General features: G+C 46.0%; 2 protein-coding genes across 3 annotated transcripts in view; one reads left to right on the top strand and one right to left on the bottom strand.

Annotated features, from left to right (window-relative positions):
- TBPL2 (TATA-box binding protein like 2) overlaps window positions 1–13,568 on the top strand; it is a 276,663-nt gene that overhangs the window by 103,958 nt on the left and 159,137 nt on the right. The window lies entirely within an intron of this gene.
- SLC35F4 (solute carrier family 35 member F4) overlaps window positions 1–13,568 on the bottom strand; it is a 130,497-nt gene that overhangs the window by 99,641 nt on the left and 17,288 nt on the right. The window lies entirely within an intron of this gene.

Here is a 13,568-nt window from a genome sequence, read left to right as displayed (position 1 = left end):
AATACACTGTAATACACCAAACATTAAAAGCTTCCCTAAACAGGGCTGCCTTCAGATATCTTCTAAAAGTTTGGTAGTTATTTTTCTCTTTGACGTCTGATGGGAGGGCATTCCACAGGGCGGGTGCCACTACCGAGAAGACCCTCTGCCTGGTTCCCTGTAACTTGGCTTCTCATAGTGAGGGAATCGCCAGAAGGCCCTCGGCACTGGACCTCAGTGTCCGGGTAGAACGACGGAGGTGGAGACGCTCCTTCAGGTACACAGGACCGAGGCCATTTAGGGCTTTCAAGGTCAGCACCAACACTTTGAATGGTGCTCGGAAGCGTACTGGGAGCCACTTCCTCATGAGCCATTGTTACGGGTGCTGAAAAGTGCCCTTTGCCTTGGAGCTCCTTGCTCTCCTACTTTCAAGGCCTGCCGGGTTCTGGGAGATGGAAGGGGGTACTGGAATGCTTTCTAAAGACACTGAGTCCGTTGGCTTTCACTCCCCTGGTACTTCTTATTCCTCCTCTCCCTCTCCCATTGTTTCTCAGCTTTTCCTCTCACCTGCCTCTGAGCTGTGACCTCCCTCAAACCCCTGTAGTAATTCTGAACTGTCTTCATCTTCTCTGGAAGGGCCAGACTGCCCAGTCCTTGATAACAGATGCCTGTGGGGAACCTGCAAGCGGGACATGAGCACAAGACGCAAAATATTTTTTTGGGGGGGAATTAGCAAATTTGAGAAGCAAGGTACAGTGGTACCTTGGTTCTCAAATGCCTTGGTACTCAAACAACTTGGAACCCAAACACTGCAAACCCAGAAGTAAGTGTTTCGGTTTGCAAACCTTTCTCAGAAGCTGAACATGATCCATTTTGAGTGTTACGCTTCCAGTTTGAGTGTTAACACTGATGTCCCCACCACCACCTGTTTGAGGTTTAAAGGTAAAGGTAAAGGGACCCCTGACCATTAGGTCCAGTCGTGACCGACTCTGGGGTTGCGGTGCTCATTTCGCTTTATTGCCCGAGGGAGCCGGCATACAGCTTCCGGGTCATATGGCCAGCATGACTAAGCCGCTTTTGGCAAACCAGAGCAGCGCATGGAAACGCCGTTTACCTTCCAGCTGGAGCGGTACCTATTTATCTACTTGCACTCTGACGTGCTTTCAAACTGCTAGGTTGGCAGGAGCTGGGACCGAGCAGCGGGAGCTCAGCCCGTCGCAGGGATTCGAACTGCCGACCTTCGGATCGGCAAGTCCTGGGCTCTGTGGTTTAACCCACAGCGCCACCTGCATCCCTGCCTAGGTGCATAGGAACTACCATTTGCATGGAGGGGAGCAGGCGGAGTGCACAATCCCAAGTGTTCGCTGGATCTGATTTGTTTGCTTGCTTGTTGCATTGGTATCCCATCATCCCGTAAGGAGCGTGCATGTTTCTTCCTCTCTTCCTTTGATCTCCTCAACACCCCTACAAGGTAGGCTAGGCTATCTACTTGCACTTTGACGTGCTTTCGAACTGCTAGGTTGGCAGGAGCAGGGACCGAGCAACAGGAGCTCACCCCGTCGCGGGGATTCGAACCGCCGACCTTCTGATCGGCAAGTCCTAGGCTCTGAGGTTTAACCCGCAGCGCCACCCGCATCCCATCCCGTTTGAGGCTTGGGTGAGGCTTAAAGAAGCCTCTGCCTTATACAGAGTCACATCACTGGGCCAAATGCCTCGAGATTGTCCACATCTGGGGTCCCCAAAACGTAGGATGCCATCCCCGGGGGGGGCGTGGGATTGCTTAGGGGGTGCAAAGAGGCAAGCAGGCGTTAGGAAGGCAATGGAGCTGTACCATCAGACTTTGAAAAGCCTGTATCGCTGGATCTAGTTCATCAGTTCTGTTGATTTAATTAAGCTGAAATAGTTTTAACTGGATTTTGAATAAATGTGTGATGAACCGGAAGAATAAAGATATGGTCACCTTTAACAAATGGATCAATAATAAGAGAACACTCGCAACTTATGAACAGGTTGTTTACAGACGCAGACTTTGCTTGGACAAATATGACAATGTTTGGAATGAGTTTATAAAAAATGTATTAGGCTATTAATATTTACATATGTATTAGGATAACAACATCATACTTATAAAAAGAATGGGTTAGGGTATTTTGGGGGGATGTTCTCTACACATGTTGTGCCTTTTTATTTTTAGTTACAGATAGGTAGCCGTGTTGGTCTGCCATAGTCAAAACAAAAAAAATTCCTTCCAGTAGCACCTTAAAGACCAACTAAGTTAGTTCTTGGTATGAGCTTTCGTGTGCATGCACACTTCTTCTGAAGAAGTGTATCTGAAGAAGTGTGCATACACACGAAAGCTCATACCAAGAACTAACTTGGTTGGTCTTTAAGGTGCTACTGGAAGGAATTTTTTTTCTTTTTCTTTTTATTTTCTTCTTTTTTCTGTGTATCACTTTATTTCTTTATAATCGGAAACCTTTCAATAAAATATTATAATTACAAAAAAGAGTCTCGTGTGCTATTGACTGAGCTATCCCTTGCTTATGCTAATTGGGGTGCTTAATTAGCTACCCAAAATAATTACCTCAATAAAAGAAATGTTTTGGCATTTTACCCCCACAAATACAGGATCCTCAAAACTGATAGGGACTCGGGGAATCATCCAGACAGACCCCACTCCCAATTCATAACTACGCTTTATTCCATTTCACTATTATAGACACCATGAACTGTCAGGAAAGGCAGAATATAAATGTTTTAAATGATCTATGTGCTTCTTTTAGGGTTGCCCTCTTGTTGACATGCCGTCCGAGCTCCTGCTTCTGTGTAAGGTAACGGGACCCCTGACCATTAGGTCCAGTCGTGACCGGCTCTGGGGTTGCGGCGTTCATTTCACTTTATTGGCCGAGGGAGCCGGCGTACAGCTTCTGGGTCATGTGGCCAGCATGACTAAGCTGCTTCTGGCGAACCAGAGCAGCTCACGGAAAAGCCGTTTACCTTCCCGCCAGAGGGGTACCTATTTATCTACTTGCACTGGCATGCTTTCGAACTGCTAGGTTGGCAGGAGCAGGGACCGAGCAACGGCAGCTCACCCTGTCATGGGGATTCGAACCGCCGACCTTCTGATCAGTTTAACCCTGTGCTTTAACCCAGGAGGCCCCTATATTGCTTTTGCAGCAAAGACCCATGAACTTCTGGTTATAATTTTTGCATCTTCCTCGGGGGGAAAGTAAGATAGAAAAAGCAGGAGACTGAAGCTAAACAATGCCTAAACGCATTATGAACGACCTGGTTCCCCTCTGCTGCTTTCAATTTTGCAAATTAGGCTTTGCAGAAGTAATTACCGAACCAGGACAGGAAAATCAATTCTACCCAGAATACTGATAGACAGATACCTGCAAACAAGCGCCCAGCCAAGTTCGAAATTAACTCCCTTTATGCACCGGCGGGGACGGTCTGTTTGGAAGCAGCCTCAAATCAAACAACTGGAGGGAGGGAGGATCTTGCAATTCAGCCCACAAGCCCTGAGTCAGGCGATGGTTTCCATTGATTTCGGTTTGGCTGGTGCCAGCATGGAAATCTGAAAGTTTAATTGGAGCTGAACAAACAGTTTGCAGAGAGGTGGTTTGCTCAGCAATTAACATTGCACCTCCACCGCCTTTTTTTTTTTTTTGTGTTCCACGTTTAGTCCCATTTAGAATTATTTTTAGATTCGCTCGGTGTTAGCAAAGCATGCCAGGCCAAAGGTACTGTGCCCCAGCTGCCCTGCTCTATAAGTGTGCCTCCTTCTGTGCCAGAGGGGGGAAGGAGAGCCCCAGGATTTGAACGCGGCTCTCCAGAATTTTTATTGTTTGTTTTATTACCTCGTTCCCTAGTTTTATGACCAGTTCCTTTTCTTTTTCAATCAATTCATTCAATACAGTGGTACCTCAGGTTACAGACGCTTCAGGTTACAGACTCCGCTAACCCAGAAATAATACCTCGGGTTAAGAACTTTGCTTCAGAATGAGAACAGAAATCGCAGCGGCGCAGCGGTGGGAGGCCCCATTAGCTAAAGTGGTACCTCCAGTTAGGAACGGTTTCAGGTTAAGAACAGACCTCCAGAACGAATTAAGTTCTTAACCCAAGGTACCACTGTACTTCTTTTTTCCTTCTCTAATTTTCTTCTGATAAGCATTCTGTTGGATGAAAAAACCCTCTCATTACCGCTTTGCCGGGATCCCAAACCAACCTTTTGGATATTTCCGTGTTTAAATTTAATTCAAAATAATCCCGCGGGGCTTTTTCTGCTTTTTGTAAAATATTCTGATTGTCTAAAAGCTCCTCATTTAATCTCCATCTAGTCAGGATATTTTGTCTCTCCTTTTAATTCTAATAAAATTGAATTATGATCCGAAAGTGTTTTGGGTTGTACCTCTACCTTTTTGGCCTGTGTCACTAACTCTCTCGAAAGCCATACTGGGTCGATTCTTCCACTGGACTGAGGCAGTTCTGAGAGAAATGTGTAGTCCCTATCCAGGGGGTATTTAAATTTCCAAATATCTATCAAATCAAAATTCTCTACCAGTTTGAAAAAAGTTACAGGTAGTCTCCCTTCCTTAGTTTCTGTTTGTCTTATAGTTCTATCCATCTCTAGAGAGACTACCACATTTGTATCTCCCATTAAGACTATCATCTGCTCAATATATTCCACCTAGCCCCTGAAACCCTTCCCAGCCACACACCTTGCCTCTCTCACTCTCTCTGAACTTTGATTAGGGACTCAGCTATATAGCTGCAAATAAAACACTTTAAGCATGTTTTAAGTGCAATATACAATGTGACACTAGATGGCGATGACGAGCCTTATGGAAAATTCAATGTCTTTTTAAAAACGCTTTTTTAAAAAAAACTTTTTCAGAACAGTTTTTATATATGTGTAGATTCTACCTATGTTCATTGCTTGACCGAATGGAGAATTCAGATGGCTGTGTGCAGAAATTAGGCTACTGTTCAAGGGTATAATTTAAATCAATTGCTCTGCCTACCATGACCATGCGGCCCTCAAAAGGTTCCCCAGGAAAGAATGTGGCCCTCAGCTTTGAAAAGATTCCCCATCCCTGTACAGCACAGTCTCTGGCTTGAAGGAATGTCAGGTGGCAGTTATCTCTTTTTAAAGCATCCTTTATGGGCTGCCTGGTCCAGTAATAATAATAATAATAATAATAATAATAATAATAATAATAATAATAATAATAATAATAATAATATTTATACCCCGCCCATCTGGCTGGGTTTGCTCAGCCACTCTGGGCAGCTTATAGCACATATAAAACATTGTAAAACATCAGACATTAAAATTTTCTCAATACAGGGCTGCCTTCCAATGTCTCCTAAAAGCCAGAAAAAGTGGAACTTTGGGTTACAAACACTTCGGATTTCAAAGTCCGCTAACCCGGAAGTAGTACCTCAGGTTGAGAACTTTGCCCCAGGATGAAATCACACACCATCGGCGTGGCGGCAGCGGGAGGCCCCATTAGCTAAGGTGGTACCTCAGGTTTAGAATGGTTTCAGGTTAAGAACGGACCTCCAGAATGAATTAAGTTCGTAACCCAAGGTACCACTGTAGTTGTTTATTTGATTGACATCTGACGGGAGGGCGCCACCACCAAGAAGGCCCTCTGCCTGGTTCCCTGTAACCTCACATCTCGCAGGGAGGGAACCGCTAGAAGGTCCTCGAAGTTGGACCTCAGTGTCCGGGCAGAACGATGGGGGTGGAGACGCTCCTTCAGGTATACTGGGCCGAGGCCATTTATTTCCTGTGGAGGGCAAACTGGAACGTGTCCAGAGGAGGGCAACCAAAATGGTCAAAGGCCTGGAAACGATGCCCTATGAGGAACGGCTAAGGGAGCTGAGCATGTTTAGCCTGGAGAAGAGGAGGTTAAGGGGTGATATGATAGCCATGTTCAAATATATAAAAGGATGTCACATAGAGGAGGGAGAAAGATTGTTTTCTGCTGATCCAGAGAAGCGGACACAGAGCAATGGATCCAAACTACAAGAAAGTAGATTCCACCTAAACATTAGGAAGAACTTCCTGACAGTAAGAGCTGTTCGACAGTGGAATTTGCTGCCAAGGAGTGTGGTGGAGTCTCCTTCTTTGGAGGTCTTGAAGCAGAGTCTTGACAACCATATGTTAGGAGTGCTCTGATGGTGTTTCCTGCTTGGCAGGGGGTTGGACTCGATGGCCCTTGTGGTCTCTTCCAACTCTATGATTCTATGATTCATTCCACAGGGCGGGAGCCACCACCGAGAAGGCCCTCTGCCTGGCTTCCTATAACCTCCCATCTCGCAGTGAGGGAACCGCCAGAAGGTCCTCAGAGGTGGACCTCAGCATCCAGGCAGAACAATGGGGGTGGAGACGCTCCTTCAGGAATACTGAAGGTCACATCTGATACCACTTTAAACAGCCACAGCTTCTCCAAGAGTAACCTGGGAACCGTAGTTTGTGAAGGGTGCTGAGAATTGTTAGGAGGCCTCCGTTCTCTTCGCAAACCAGAGTTCCCAAAGTGGCTTAACAATCAATCCATCTTCTCAGAGAACTCTGGGAATTGTAGCAATGGCAGCTGTGTCTCCACACACCCTTTGCAAGCCTCTTCCATACCGTCATGTTTTGCAGAGAGGAAACTCCCTGTGCCTCCATTAATTCTGCGTTGTCCCATGACGGTCTCCTCTGAGTCGCCGCCTTCCGACACTTTCCCCCTCCCCTGAATCCAGATTGTCTCATGAAAGGGATACGCCAAAAAGGAGAAAGGAGGAGAAAAACCTTATCGAGCAGAAAATGTGGGAAGCAAGTGATTCAGAGGAGGCAAGAATGTTACTAGCCCAAAAATTGAAAGTAGAAGAAGCCCCGGCAATGTATGGAACTTATGGAATATGCAGAAATGGCAAAAAAAATTTCCAGAAGAATAAGAAATGGAAATGGTTTCTTGAATATTTACAGATAAATTGTAAGATTACAGATAAAAACACTGGCAGGGTTATTGTAATAACCTGCAGCTACTTAAGAGTATATTATATATTTAAAGAAGACAAATAAATGAGTAAGTTAAGTTAATTTGGATATGCAGAAGATAATAAAAATAAATTTAAGGAACCAAAGAGAAAGGGGGAAGGAAGTCAAGTTTTAAAATGTCAAAATGATTGTGAAATCAGTGAAATACATAAAGGTAAAAGGACTCCTGACCATTAGGTCCAGTCGTGGCCGACTCTGGGGTTGTGGCGCCACCCTATAGTCAGGTGCAAAATGCGCCTGGCAAATTTCAATCACAACGGATGCTGCTCCCCCCTTGGAAGTTTTGGGGTGGTAGTTGTTTTATAGTGTTACTCTTGGTGTCTCTCCCTCTTCTCTCAAACAAAGCCACCCGTCGCCACCCCACCCTCCCGCACGATGATTTCTGCACTGCCACAAAACAACAGCGGGATGCCTTTCTAGTTGTAGACATCATGTAAAATCTGACATCTCTTTGAAGAACGCTGCTATTTTGGGTGGAGAGGGCTTTGTCCCCCTGTCCCCCCCCCCCCGCCTGGGTTTGTTTTTCCACTTCACTTTGTCCTCGCCATGCTGCTATTTTGCCGAAATGCTTTTCAGATCAGATTACGGCAAATCAATTCAGCTCTTTGCTGAAGACTTTGCTGTTGGTGGGCGCTGCGTCCGAATGGTCCCAAACTTTGTTGGTATACCATTCCCAAAATGGCTGGTACCACCCTCCCCAGGGGGGTCAGCGGGAATATTTTGGGATGATGCCAAGAGGCAAGGGGGCGGCAGAGTGGCCGTGGCCGGAGGCGTAAAGGACTATCAGGCTTCGAATAGCTTCTCTCGCTGGATCATCAATTTTGTTGAGTTAATTAATGAAACTAATAGCTCAGTTGGTAGAGTGTAAGATGCTTAGGGTAATAGGTTTGAATCCCGTGTTAGTGGAAAGACTTCTGCTTTGGGCCAGATGACCGTCAGGGTCCCTTCCAACTTGTTCTAGGATTTTATGAATGGGTTTTGTGCAGTAAAGGTGCAATTAAGGGTTATTGCTTTGAATTTTATTGTGCTATCATCTTCCTTAGTGGGTTATGCAAACAACGGTTCTGAATAATGCTTTTTCATAGGGCAAGGTAGGGGGTCTGAGGACTAGTTTATGGAACCAAGGGAGGGGGTGAGCCACAGGACCATAGTTCTAGAGGTGGTCATTACTGGGCTGTGTTTGGTGCCGAGTTGAGTTCACTCAAATGCCTGAAGCATTTTGGCCTCATCCAGGTGGTTTAATGTAGATAGCAGAGCTTCTTGTTGCCAGGAACGCCATCATACCTGACAGCTGTAACTCCGTTAATTGTCTACATGATGTCCTCCTCTGAATCACTTCCTTTAAAAAAAGGAAAAAATATTTTCAAATATATACATTTCACTAGGGACGCGGGTGGCGTCGTGGGTTAAACCACAGAGCCTAGGACTTGCTGATCAGAAGGTCGGCGGTTCAAATCCCCACGACGGGGTGAGCTCCCGTTGCTCGGTCCCTGCTCCTGCCAACCTAGCATTTTGAAAGCAGATAAAAGCAAGTAGATAAACAGGTACCGCTCCAGCGGAAAGGTAAACGGCATTTCCGTGCGCTGCTCTGGTTCGCCAGAAGCGGCTTAGTCATGCTGGCCACATGACCTAGAAGCTGTACGCCGGCTCCCTCGGCCAATAAAGCGAGATGAGCGCCGCAATCCCAGAGTCGGTCACGACTGGACCTAATGGTCAGGGGTCCCTTTATCTTAATACATATGTAAATATTAATTACAAATGTAATTTTTTAAAAAAGGTATCAAGATTTAAACAAGGTCCTGGTTAACAAACGTTTCTGCCTGTGTGGAGCTGGAGTAACAGAGCTGCTGAAGATGTTATTCTGCACTGTAAGTTGTTCAGAGAGGACAATTCTCTCCCTCCATTAAGAACCCTCCTGGGAAGACTTTAAGTAGATTTTGTACAGTTTCGCTTAAAGGGACATTCCTTCCCATATTACCAAGGCAGCTGAAACATTCTTTTCCAGGAGAATTGTCTTGTTGGCTCTTTGAGAAAAACATGTTTATCTTCAGTTGTATTAAACTAGTTGCATGTTTCTAATTGTACGTTCCATGTTTTTGGTCTGTGACCATAAGAATTTAAAAAAAATCCATTCATATAAAGAGGAGGCCACAATAATCTTGCACTGGCAGTACCCAGGGCTACCAAATTCTCACTTATTCTCATTTTAGGAACGCTTGAAAATTTCCTTTTCATTCTCAAGTGGCGCCAACATATTTGTGTATCAACGACGACTCTGCAGAGCTCATAAGCATTCGCTATTATTGTCTTCGTAAAGCCCAGACAGAAGAATGCTAATCAGCAAACTGTTGAATGTGCAAGAAACTGTTGCGGGATTTATAGTTTCAAATAAGCACCAATGTTCATCATGAATATTTGATCATGGCGCTCCAGTGCGCTTCACACCAAGGCTCAAAGAACTTCGTCTCTTTTATAAACCTCTCAGGAGAGCTGATGCCATCCTATAAAACATGGGTAGGCAAACTAAAGTCTGGGGGCCGGATCCGGCCCAATCGCCTTCTAAATCCAGCCCGCGGACGGTCCGGGAATGTGTGCTTTTATTTAAAATGCATCTCTGGGTTATTTGTGGGGCCTGCCTGGTGTTTTTACATGAGAAGAACGTGTGCTTTTATTTAAAATGCATCTCTGGGTTATTTGTGGGGCATAGGAATTCGTTCATTTTTCTTTTCTTTTCAAAATATAGTCCGGCCCCCCACGAGGTCTGAGGGACAGTGGACTGGCCCCCTGCTGAAAAAGTGTGCTGACCCCTGCTATAATAATAGTAATGATGATAATGATAATGATGATGAGCCAGTGTGGTGCAGTGGTTAAGAGCGGTGGACTCATAATCTGGGGAACCGGGTTCGCGTCTCCGCTCCTCCACATGCAGCTGCTGGGTGACCTTGGGCCAGTCACACTTCTCTGAAGTCTCTCAGCCCCACTCACCTCACAGAGTGTTTGTTGTGGGGGAGGAAGGGAAAGGAGAATGTTAGCCGCTTTGAGACTCCTTTGGGTAGTGATAAAGCGGGATATCAAATCCAAATCCATGATAATAATAATAATAATAATAATAATAATAATAATAATAATAATAATAATTTTATTTATACCCCAGCCTCCCTGGCCAGAGCCAACACCAGTATAATTACAGTAAAAACATAATGGGTGGGGGGGAACCAATTTAAAGTACAGGTTAAAATGCAGTTTAAAATGCAGACATACAGAGCCCTGAAACGAAGTCTGCAACTCTTGACCTTTGCATAAGGGCACAAGAACAGCAGAAGAGACTCTGTTGGGTCAAGCCAGTGTCCCTTCTAGTCCAGCATCCCGCCAACCAGATGCCCAACTTGAAATCCCGCAAGCAGGATTCGAACACAAGTCCTGCAGCCTCCAGCAACCGGAACCCAGAAGCACCTTGCATCAAAGTGTCATTGAGAAAGTGTGTGATGTTCAGAAGCTGCAGACGGGGTGCCGTGGCTTTTTCCATTGAACGCGCAGAAACATCTTTTGCTTTGCAGTCTGCAACAGAATAGTGGGGAGGGACAAAGTCCCCAAGGAATCTCAAGGCTCAAAATATGTTTCCGGAGAGATTGAAGATACCCTAAGCCGCACACTCCAATGTAGGCAGAGGCAGCGGAATGGGGATTTGTTTGCAAAAGGAGATTTCCTGAGGCTTCCGGCTTATCTGAAGCTGATCCCTCTGACCGCAGGCAATCTGCCCCGCTTCCTCTAAAAGGAACAGAGCTCACTGGAGGGTCCTGGGCAGAGGAATAGCATACAGCACATGCTCAGAGGCTTGGGGGGAAATCAAGAGGCACAGCAGTAAACCCAAGCAAAAGTTTGGGGATCTAAGTTATTAGTAGCGCTTTTATAAGCCCCGTCAGTGTAGAGTTATTTATTTCTCCGGGGATTTATAATCGGATCTCCAACTCAAATGAGTTATCAAAGCACAGAACAGCATTAAACACAAAGGGGGGGGAGCGAAATCCGAATGAAATCAGCAGCATTATCTCAAGAGCAAGAAAACGGAAGCGAAGGTCAACTCAGAGGTTAAATGCCTGCTTCTAAAAACAGAAGAATAAAAGACCTTAACACATGCATCTCAAAGAATCAAGGTCTCCAAGCAGCCAAATCTCGAGCCCTGATGATGAACTCCGTAAATGCAGGACGGAAACACAGAAAATGCACTTATTATTGATTGTTGAAGGCGAGACTCCAAAACAGGATCAAGGCAACGGCCCGTCTGCAACAACGGAAGCCCAGATGCAAAACCCAAGTGCAACAGCACTCTCCCCACTAGTGCTGCACACCAGCAGTGTGGTGGAGTGGTTAGAGTATCAGACTGGAACCCGGGAGATCAGGGTTCAAATCCCCACTCAGACATGAAGCTCACCAGGTGACCTTGGAGTCAGTCCCTGCCTCGCAGTCTACCTCGCAGGGTCGTTGTAGGGATTAACGGAGTAAGAGGGTGAACCGTGGACTCCTTAGAGAAATAGGTGGCAGAACGATGCAATAAATACTGTATTTTTTGCTCCATAAGATGCACTTTTCCCCTCCTAAAAAGTATGGGGAAATTGTGTGCGTCTTATGGGGCTAATGCAGGGGGGAGGCAGGCAGGAAAAGCTCCTTAGGGCAGTGATAAAGTGGGATATCAAATCCAAACTCTTCTTCTTCTTCTTATGTCAAAGGTGACTACAGTGGTACCTCTGGTTAAGAACTTAATTCGTTCCAGAGGTCCGTTCTTAACCTGAAACTGTTCTTAACCTGAGGTACCACTTTAGCTAACGGGGCCTCCCGCTGCTGCCGCGCCACCGCTGGGCAATTTCTGTTCTCATCCTGAAGCAAAGATCTTAACCCAAGGTACTATGTCTGGGTTAGCGGGGTCTGTAACCTGAAGCATCTGTAACCCAAGGTACCACTGTATGGGGTTGCGGAGCTCATCTCGCTTCTAGGTCAAAGGAGCCAGCATTTGTCCACAGACAGCTTTCCAGGTCATGTGGCCAGCATGACTAAACTGCTTCTGGTGCAATGGGACACCCTGACGGAAACCAGAGCACACGGAAATGCCGTTTACATTCCCGCCACAGGGGTAACTATTTATCTGCTAGCACTGGTGTGCTTTCGAACTGCTAGGTTGGCAGGAGCTGTGACGGAGCAACGGGAGCTCACCCCATCATGGGGATTCGAATTGCCGACCTTCCGATCAGCAAGCCCAAGAGGCTCAGTGGTTTAGACCCCAGTGCCACTCGTCCCTCAAGCCACATGGGCCTGATCCAACAATCTCTTCTTATAATCTTATGGCGTTTCATCTTGGCTAGATTACTTTCCCCTCCCATCTGCTCCCAAGCCAATGTACAAATATGTCTGCCAAGGGAAGTCACAGTTTCACGCTTCCTCTGAAGTGGGATCTGGTTGACACAAAGGTTCTGCCGCAATAAACTAGTTTTTAGTCTTTAAGGAGCTGCAAGACACTTTTGTTGTTTGTGCTGGGTTGGTGTGACCCAGATGTTTTGCTCTCTCTGTTTTTATTCACGCACACCAAACTTTTCTCAGGGGGCCATTCTCAGCCGAAGTGAAGGAGCAGTTACAAAATGTCGCGCAAAGCGCAAGCACTTTGACTGTCAAGACCTATAACCGCACAAATATGCTCAAGCTCTAGAAAAAGCAGCTCCTCAGATCACAATAAAGCCATTTCCATCGATCAGCAGCCACCCCAAGACGGTTCGACATAAATCTCATCTAATGTGCGCATAGCCGACTCCAGCATTTGTCTCAATATAATCAGAGGAATGAAGCGGTTGCAACAAGTCCCATCTCTTTAGAAAGCGAGTTCATATATAGGGAGCCAAATCGGGCTACAGTTAATCAGATTTCAGCCCCCCCCCCCAGTTTTCGATGGGAGGTGGTTAAACAAGCAGTGTTAGGAACTCAGATATATAAGCTAGGCACCAGATGGCTCTTTAAACCAAGGTTATAGTCAGCAAAACAAAATATCTAGTTGCCATTTGAGATTGAGACGGCTCTAAAGTCTTATTTTTCAAACGATGGACTGGCTGGGACTGATAACCAGTTAAACATCTGGATAGCTCACTTCGCTAGAGCGTGGTGCTGATAACGCCAAGGTTGCAGGTTCGATCCCTGCATAGGACAACTGCAATTTCCTGCATTGCAACGGGCTGGACTTGAATATCCTCAGGAAGAGGTAGGATGAACACATGTTTAGCACACATGACTTATCCCCCAGAGAATCCTGGGAATTGTAGTTTGTTAAGGCTGCTTTCAACCGTACTTCTGGGAGTGGGTAGACAACAGCTCCAAGCATTCTTTGCGGGGAACCATGACTGTTAAATTAAGGGCACAAGGAGAAGGGGACAACAGAGGATGAGATGGTTGGACAGTGTTCTCGAAGCTACCAGCATGAGTTTGACCAAACTGCGGGAGGCAGTGGAAGACAGGAGTGCCTGGCGCGCTCTGGCCTAGGGGGTTACGAAGAGTC

Source organism: Podarcis melisellensis, assembly GCF_964234715.1.
Source record: "Podarcis melisellensis genome assembly, chromosome: 1".
Taxonomy (NCBI): Eukaryota; Metazoa; Chordata; class Lepidosauria; order Squamata; family Lacertidae; genus Podarcis; species Podarcis melisellensis.
The sequence above is the reverse complement of the archived record's forward strand: the minus strand, read 5'-3'. Positions and strand labels throughout refer to the sequence as shown.